Raw genomic sequence first — 10,004 nt, forward strand, 5'->3', positions numbered from 1 at the left:
GTTTATAGTTTTATCTTAGAGTCTTAGCTTAGAGTTTTTTTGTTATAGTTCTAGTTTAGTTAAGTTGTAGTTAAGAGTTTAATTTTTTACCTTTGAGTTTCAGTTAGAGTTCTAGTTTAGTTTTAGTTAAGAGTTTGGTGTTTTACATTAGAGTCTTAGCCTAGAGTTTTAGTTAGAGTTCTAGTTTAGTTTAGTTTTAGTTAAGAGTTTAGAATTTTAGCTTAGAGTCTTAGCTTAGAGTTTTTGTTAGAGTTCTAGTTTATTTTAGTTAAGAGTTTAGAGTTTTTAGCTTAGAGTCTTAGCTTAGAGTTTTTGTTGAAGTTCTAGTTTAGTTTAGTTTTAGTTAATAGTTTAGAGTTTTAGCTTAGTGTCTTAGCTTAGAGTTTTTGTTAGAGTTGAAGTTTAGTTTAGTAATAGTTAAGAGTTTATAATTTTATCTTAGAGTCTCAGATTTGAGTTTGTGTTCATTTTAGTTTTAGTTAAGAGTTTAGAGTTTTTTATATTAGAGTCTTAGCTTAGAGTTTTTGTTAGAGTTCTATTTTAGTTTAGTTCTAGTTAAGAGTTTAGAATTTTAGCTTAGAGTCTTAGCTTAGATTTTTTGTTAGAGTTCTAGTTTATTTTTGTTTTGAGTTCTATTTTAGTTTACATATAGTTAAGAGTTTAGAGTTTTACCTTAGTGACTTAGCTTAGAGTTTTAGTTTAGTTTTAGTTAAGAGTTTAGAGTTTTTTTAGCTTAGAGTCTTAGCTTAGATTTTTTGTTAGAGTTCTAGTTTAGTTTAGTTTTAGTTAAGAGTTTGGTGTTTTACCTTAGAGTCTTAGCTTAGAGTTTTAGTTAGAGTTCTAATTTAGTTTAGTTTTAGTTAAGAGTTTAGAGTTATTTAGCTTAGAGTCTTAGCTTAGAGTTTTTGTTAGAGTTCTAGTTTATTTTAGTTTTAGTTAAGAGTTTAGAGTTTTTAGCTTAGAGTCATTGCTTAGAGTTTTAGTTGAAGTGTTAGTTTAGTTTAGTCTTAGTTAATAGTTTAGAGTTTTAGCTTAGAGTCGTAGCTTAGAGTTTTTGTTAGAGTTGAAGTTTAGTTTAGTAATAGTTAAGAGTTTAGAGTTTTAGCGTGGAGTCTTAGCTTAGACTTTTTGTGATATCTCTAGTTGACTCTACTTATATTTAAGAGTTTAGAGTTTAACCTTCGAGAATTATCTTACAGTTTTAGTTTAGTTTAGTTTTAGTTAATATTTTGGAGTTTTTTAGATCAGTTTAATATAATATAGTTTTTGTTAGAGTTAGATTTTAGTTTATTTTTAGGTAAGAGTTTAGAGTTTTTAGCTTAGAGTCTTAGCTTAGAGTTTTTGTTGAAGCTCTAGTTTAGTTTAGTTTTAGTTAAGAGTTTATAGTTTTAGCTTAGAGTCCTAGATTAGAGTTTTTGTTAGAGTTTAAGTTTAGTTTAATTTTAGTTAAGAGTTTAGAGTTTTTAGCTTAGAGTCTTAGCTTAGAGTTATAGTTAGAGTTGAAGTTTAGTTTAGTTATAGTTAAGAATTTAGAGTTTTTAGCTTAGAGTCGTAGTTTAGAGTTTTTGTTAGAGTTCTAGTTTAGTTTAGTTAAGAGTTTAGAGTTTTATCATAGAGTCATAGCTTAGAGTTTTTGTTGAAGTTGAAGTTTAGTTTAGTCATAGTTAAGAATTTATAGTTTTTAGATTAGAGTCTTAGCTTAGAGTTTTACTTAGAGTTCTAGTTTAGTCTAGTTTTAGTTAAGAGTTTATAGTTTTATCTTAGAATCTTAGCTTAGAGTTTTTGTTGAAGTTCTAGTTTAGTTTAGTTAAGAGTTTAGAGTTCTACCTTAGAGTATTAGCTTAGAGTTTTAATTAGAGTTGAAGTTTAGTTTAGTTATAGTTAAGGGTTTAGAGTTTTAGCTTGGAGTCTTAGCTTAGAGTTTTAGTTAGAGTTCTAGTTTAGTTTAGTTTTAGTTAAGAGTTTAGAGTTTTACCTTAAAGTCTTAGCTTAGAGTTTTATTAAGAGTTCTAGTTTAGTTTAGTTTTAGTTAAGAGTTTTACCTTAAAGTCTTAGCTTAGAGTTTTAGTTAGGGTTTAAGTTTCGTTTAGTTTAGTTATAGTTAAGAGTTTATAGTTTTAGCTTAGAGTCTTAGCTTAGAGTTTTAGTTAGAGTTATTGTTTAGTTTAGTTTTAGTTAAGAGTTATAGCTTAAAGGTTTAGCCTAGAATCTTAGCTTAGAGATTTAGTTAGAGTTGAAGTTTAGTCTAAACTAGCATAACCACAAAATTACACAAGATTGCATAGAAATACCAAAACCGTAGGTTAGATTAGGTTAGGCCAGAGGTTAGGTTTCTCCACGTTTAAGTTAGGTTAGATTAGGTTAGCTTATCATGAGCGCTCATGATAAGCTAACCTAATCTAACTGGTACAAAGTCGACATGGGGGGTTTTCCCGGCGAGTAAGGTTAGGTTAGGTTAGGCTAGATCAAGTTAGGTTAGGTTAAGTTAGGTCAGGTTAGGTTAGCCTACGTACGCGCGCGTACGTAGGCTAACCTAACCTAACCTAACCTAACTTAACCTAACCTAACTAAACTTCACTTCAACTCTAACTATAATTCTAAGCTAAGACTCTAAGCTATAACTCCAAACTCTTAACTAAAACTAAACTAAACTAAAACTCTAACAAAAACTCTAAGCTAAGACTCTAAGCTAAAATTCTAAACTCTTAACTAAAACTAAACTAAACTAGAGCTTCAACAAAAACTTTAAACTAAGACTCTAAGCTAAAAACTCTAAACTCTCAACTAAAACTAAACTAAAACTCTAACAAAAACTCTAAGCTAAGACTCTAAGCTAAAATTCTAAACTCTTAACTAAAACTAAACTAAACTAGAACTCTAACTAAAACTTTAAGCTAAGACTCTAAGCTAAAAAACTCTAAACTCTTAACTAAAACTAAACTAAACTAAAACTCTAATCTAAGTCTCTAGTTTAAAACTCCAAACTATTAACTATATCTAAAATAAAATATAACTCTAACAAAAACTATAAGATAAGACTCTAAGCTAAAACTCTAAACTATTAACTATTAATAAAATAAACGACAAATGTAACAAAAACTCTAAGCTAACACTCTAAGCTATTAACTAAAACTAAACTATAACTTCAACAAAAACTATAAGCTAAGACTCTAAGCTAAAAACTCTAAACTCTTAACTAAAACTAAAATAAATTAGAACTCTAACAAAAACTCTAAGCTAAGACACTAAGCTAAAATTCTAAACTCTTAACTAAAACTAAACTAAACTAGAACTCTAACTAAAACTCTAAGCTAAGACTCTAAGGTAAAACACTCATCTCTTAACTAAAATTAAAATAAACTAGAACTCTAACTGAAACTCAAAGGTAAAACATCAAATTCTTAACTAAAATTAAACTAAACTAGAACTCTAACAAAAACTCTAAGCTAAGACTCTAAGGTAAAACTCTAAACTCTTAACTAAAACTAAATTAAACTAGAACTCTAACAAAAACTCTAAGCTAAGACTCAGCTAAAACTCAAAACTCTTAACTAAAACTTAACCGAACTATAACTTTAAGTAAAACTCTAAGCTATGACTCAAAGCTAAAAATCTAAATTCTTAGCTGTAACTAAACTAAACTTTAACTCTAACTAAAACTCTAAGCTAAGACTCTATGGCAAAACTCTAAACTATTAACTAAAACCAAATTAAACTAGAACTCTAAATATAACTAAGCTAAGACTCTAAGCTAAAAACTCTAAACTCTTAACTAAAACTAAACTAAACTAGAACTCTAATTGAAACTCTAAGTCTAAGCTAAAACTCTAAACTAAAACTAAACTAAACTAGAACTTCAACAAAAACTCTAAACTAAGACTCTAAGCTAAAAACACTAAACTCTTAACTAAAACTAAACTAAACTAGAACTCTGACAAAAACTCTAAGCTGAGACTCTAAGCTAAAACTCTAAACTCTTAAGTAAAACTAAAATAAACTAAAACTCTAAGCTAAGTCTCTAAGGTAAAACTCCAAACTCTTAACTATAGCTAAACTAAACTAGAGCTCTAACAAAAACTCTAAGCTAAGACTCTAAGCTAAAACTTTAAACTCTTAACTAAAACTAAACTAAACTAAAACCCTAACAAAAACTCTAAGATAAGACTCTAAGCTAAAACTATAAACTCTTAACTAAAAATAAACTAAACTAGAACTCTAATTAAAACTCTACGTCTAAGCTAAAACTATAAACTAAACTAGAACTTCAACAAAAAACTCTAAACTAAGACTCTAAGCTAAAAACTCTAAACTCTTAACTAAAACTAAACTAAACTAAAACTCTAAGCTAAGTCTCTAAGGTAAAACACCAAACTCTTAACTATAACTAAACTAAACTAGAACTCTAACAAAAACTCTAAGCTAAGACTCTAAGCTAAAACTCTAATCTCTTAACTTTTACTAAACTAAACTAGAACTCTAACACAAACTATAAGCTTTACTAAACTATAACTTTAACTAAAACTCTAAGCTATGACTCTAGGCTAAAACTCTAAATTCTTAACTATAACTAAACTAAACTAGAACTCTAACTAAAACTCAAAGCTAAGACTCTAAGGTAAAACTCTAAACTCTTAACTAAAACTAAACTAAACTGGAACTCTAACAAAAACTCTAAGGTAAGACTCTAAGCTAGAACTAGAAACTCTTAACCAAAACTTAACTAAACTACAACTTTCAGCTATGACTCTAAGCTAAAACTCTAAATTCTTAACTGTAACTACACTAAACTTCAACTCTAACTAGAACTCTAAGCTAAGACTCTAGGTTAAAACTCTAAACTATTAACTAAAACTAAACTAAACTAGAATAACTAAAACTCTAAGCTAAGAATCAAAGCTAAAAACTCTAAACTCTTAACTAAAACTAAACTAAACTAGAACTCTAAGCTAAGACTCTAAGCTAAAACTCTAAACTCTTAACTATTACTAAACTAAACTTAAACTTTAACAAAAACTCTAAGCTAATACTCTAAGCTAAAACTCTAAACTATTAACTATTACTAAACTAAACTTCAAATTTAAAAAAAACTCTAAGCTAAGACTCTAAGCTAAAACTCTAAACTCTTAACTATTACTAAACTAAACTAGAACTTCGACAAAAACTATGCTAAAACTCTAAGGTAAAACTCTGAACTCGCAACTAAAACTAAACTAAACTAGAACTCTAACAAAAACTCTAAGCTAAGACTAAGCTAAAAACTCTAAACTCTTAACTTAAACTGAACTAAACTAGAACTCTAACAAAAAATCAAAGCTAAGGCTGTAAGCTAAAACTCCAAACTCTAAGCTAAAACTAAAGTAAACTTGAACTCTAACAAAAACTCTAATCTAAGACTCTAAGATAAAAAACTCTAAACTCTTAACTAAAAATAAACTATACTAGAACTATAAGCTAAGTCTCTAAGGTAAAACTCCAAACGCTTAACTAAAACTAAACTAAACTAGAACTCTAACAAAAACACTATGCTAAGACTCTAAGCTAAAACTCTAAACTCTTAACTATTACTAAAGTAAACTTCAACTCTAACAAATACTCTAAGCTAAGACTCTAAACTATTAACTGAAACTAAAGTAAACTTCAACAAAAACTCTAAGCTAAGACTCTAAGCTAAAAACTCTAAACTCTTAACTAAAGCTAAAATAAACTAGAACTCTATCAAAAACTCTAAGCTAAGACTCTAAGCTAAAATTCTAAACTCTTAACTATAACTAAACTAAACTAGAACTCTAACTAAAACTCTAAGCTAAGAATCTAAGGTAAAACACTAAACTCTTAACTAAAAGTAAACTAAACTAGAACTCTAACTGAAACTCAAAGGTAAAACATCAAATTCATAACTAAAATTAAACTAAACTAGAACTATAACAAAAACTCTAAGCTAAGACTCTAAGGTAAAACTCTAAACTCTTAACTAAAACTAAACTAAACTAGAACTCTAACAAAAACTCTAAGCTAAGACTCAGCTAAAACTCGAACCTCTTAACTAAAACTTAACCAAACTATAACTTTAAGTAAAACTCTAAGCTATGACTCTAAGCTGAAAATCTAAATTCTTAACTGTAACTAAAGTAAACTTTAACTCTAACTAAAACTCTAAGCTAAGACTCTATGGTAAAACTCTAAACTCTTAACTAAAACTAAATTAAACTAGAACTCTAAATAAAACTAAGCTAAGACTCTAAGCTAAAAACTCTAAACTTTTAACTAAAACTAAACTAAATGTAAGGTTGCCCCTACTAGAGGGGCTAATAAATTTGGTAGCGTGATACAAACTGAGTTTTGGGTAAGAATCGGTACTCAGAATTCAGTGACAACTGATTTTATTTATAAAATAAGATAAAAGGAAAAATATTCTAATTCTACTTATTTTGGTTATTTCCGAACGTCTTCTAAGGTCAAAAGAACTGCTTGTTCAAATCTACCGATACATACCGAGAAGAAAAAGATCAATTTAATCCTAAGCTAACTAATGTTTCAACTTAAAGGGGTTAAACTTGATCAGCTAGTCAGGGCTTGAGTTCTGGATTATAAAAATCCTTTAGTTCAAGGTATTTTTGAGCTAAGCTAAGAATAACCGTACTTGCTTTTAATTCCAATTTCCATTAACTCAAACCAAGAGATTATTTTATTATTTCTTGAAAGGGTTGTATATTCCTTTGACCTTTATTAGGCTTTAATTTTAGCAAGGAAACTTAATTGAAAATATCTGGACATAAAGGTTTAGAAATTCTTAAGCTGGTAATATTGTTCCCTTTTCCCCTAAACCTACCTGTATAAACATTAAGGTCACCTTTGTATAAACAAGCAGTACGGGGTTAACGAAATGAAAGAATGATTAAAAAGGGAACGGTGTTCCTCTTCGTATAAACGTCTGAAGATTGCACAACGGGGGGGGGTGGTAATTTATGTTATTTTCCGATAATTCCAATTTTGGATATAAGGTCTTTATAAAGTCAAGTTAAGCCTCAAGGGACTCTAGGCTGAAAAAGGGGGAGCCCAAATGGCTCTCCTAGCTTTCTCTCTTCTTGGTTGAGGTTTCCTTCCTTCTTTAAACCCTCAGTTATTCGAAGCTTAAATTTCTGGGAAGAAATTTAATTTGGCTTATTATAACCTTAAAAAATGCTCTTTTATCCAAATGGCTCAAGTCTTGACTAGATGGGAATACTAATGAAACTATAAGTCCCAAATCATCAATTTCTCTTATATATGTATTAAAATTATTTCTAAGTGACAGAAAGCCTTTTAGAGGTTTATCTTCTGATTTTTAACCTTTATCTTCAAACTTTTATCCCCAAGGAGAATTTCAGACAGACAGTGGTAGCTTATCGTTATTACAAAGTAAACAATTACTCTTTGTTCGATTTCCAAAAAAAGACTACCGTGTTTCCGAGGCAAAACTACCCCCATTTGTCTCTCATCCATAAGTTATATTCTTTTTGCTACTTGATCCGTTTAGCGACCTTCTCTTCCTCCTAGCCAATCAACCACCTTTTTTTAAAAGTAGTTTCTTTCCAGTCTTTCAAGGACTTGAAAAACTGGTCTAAATTAGGTCTTTACGTATCACGGGTTCAAAGTTAGTTTGATTCTTGGACAAAGAGTGTCACTAAAAGATTTATGGCTAGTTACGCAAAGAGAAGTTATTTCAAATTCAAGCTAATTTGAAATTGTCGCTATATTTCTGGTATATGAAGCTAAAGAGAATTCCAAGCTTTAATAAAATTGAGTTACGAAATTTACACAAAATCCTTACAATCTCCTCCCTTAAAATCTTAGTATAATTTTTGTTTTGAAAAGGAATAAACAGAAGGAAACACAAATTTATTAATATCTAGTGTAACTCAATTTCTCCTTACACTACTTCTAAATTGAACCCCTGAAGATTTTGGTCTCTATAACCAGTATATAAACTTCTTAATTTTCTGAATATCAGTCCTACTGAAAGAAATCCTATTATATATATAAAGAGTGTAAAAATGTTATACGTGATGTCCAATATGTTGTTACATCTTTCCTTTTCTTCTTGTAAGGAAACTCGAATTTTCCTCACTTCATCTAGGCCAATGGTTGAACTCAACCTATTCTAAAAGTAAATAAAAGTTAAATATTCAGTTTAGTCTTCCTAATGTAGTAGAACTTATACAAAGTTCTCAGCCAGAATCCTTATGAGTTCATGCAGATATTTCTTATCGACGAGTTTTTTTTGTTGTTTTGCGGAATCCGAAATGAAACCCCTGCTCTTGTATTGCCAAGCACATATAAATCGTCTCTTTGATAACATTAAGATTAAAATTGAGCACATCTTTAATAAAAAGAAAATATAATAATTTACCCCTACGAACAGGTGAATGCCTTTTTTCTTATTTTGGCCTTTTCAAACTGTATTCACAATTTTTTTTCTAATTATTAGTGAATACTGGAAAGAGTATTTAAAGGTGCCAAAAGGTCTAGTAACAATGGAAGACTTGAAAAATCAAAGACAAATACAATCTATGATGAAAGGAAAAAAAATCTGTACCCGTTCTCTATTTTTAAACAAATTACGAGTTATGAAAATTTCGAACCTTTCGAATATTCTGAATTCATCTCCTTTGTTGGAGACAGAAATCAAAAATTATTATTATTTTAAGCTGTTGTATGGCTGTATTCTAAGAAGTCTCTTATAAAATTTCTATAATTCTTATCCTTTATTTGACGGATATTTTAAATCCTGTCGGAAGTGCCTTTTATATTCAGCAATATTCTGAATCCTATGGGCAATGCAATTTAGTTTTATCATTGTTCCTTAGAAGGTCCTACTACTATATTTTTACTAATGTGCATTGGTCACCATTCGCGCTAAGTCGCCTTTTTTCTGTGGTATCACTTGACCGAATGTGAAAAGGTCATAAGGGAAAATATTATCCCTAAAGAGTGGGGTAACTAACGCTAACTTTAACTCTTCTCAAACAGAGTTCATAATTCTTTACTGCCTTTTTTATTTGAATTGAACCTTTTGTCACTTCCTTGTTTATCTTTTTAAGTTGTCTTATATTTACTAACCGTCGTTTATAAGTTTTCAACTGGTGTAAAAAAAGCACGTTTTTATATAATTCCGGTAACACTAGATAGGGTCTCCTATAAGAATAATTTTCTGATGAACTTTATTGAACGACTTTTTTTTTTCTTTTTCTTTTATACATATTTATCGGCTGACAAATACCTATTGAACGAGATTAGATATTCATTCATATTCAGAACAAAACTCCTCTCAATCATCCGTGCTAGTGACTCCTGTTTCATAGTCCTAGTCTTGTCCGTGCTAGTGACCTTCATAGTCCTAGTCTTGTCCATGCTAGTGACTCCTGTTTCATAGTCCTAGTCTTTCCGTGCTAGTGACCTTCATAGTCCTAGTCTTGTCCGTGCTAGTGACTCCTGTTTCATAGTCCTAGTCTTTCCGTGCTAGTGACCTTCATAGTCCTAGTCTTGTCCGTGCTAATGACTCCTGTTTCATAGTCCTAGTCTTTCCGTGCTAGTGACCTTCATAGTCCTAGTCTTGTCCGTGCTAGTGACTCCCGTTTCTTTTCCCACTAGCCTGTTTCTGTTCCCACTAGGCTGTTTCTGTTTCCCACTAGCCTGTTTCCGTTCCCACTAGCCTGTTTCTGTTCCCACTAGCCTGTTTCTGTTCCCACTAGCCTGTTTCTGTTCCCACTAGCCTGTTTCTGTTCCCACTAGCCTGTTTCTGTTCCCACTAGCCTGTTTCTGCTATTAGTGGTAAAGTCTCTCCACTTAAAGATTTTACATTTCGGGAGGATGGTTTGAGGCGTCTACGAACCTCTACTGGGAATTTTTGAAATATTTCCTCCTTTAATAAGCTTCTTTGGCACCCGCTATCTACAAAACATTTTACAAAATTTTGGTCTGCTATTTTAGCAGTCCACATAAATGGGAAAGAACTTGGTTCAGTT

This window comes from Artemia sp. Qi Xiang Cuo, chromosome 4 (genome assembly GCF_049724085.1).
Source record: "Artemia sp. Qi Xiang Cuo chromosome 4, ASM4972408v1, whole genome shotgun sequence".
NCBI classification, from domain to species: Eukaryota; Metazoa; Arthropoda; class Branchiopoda; order Anostraca; family Artemiidae; genus Artemia; species Artemia sp. Qi Xiang Cuo.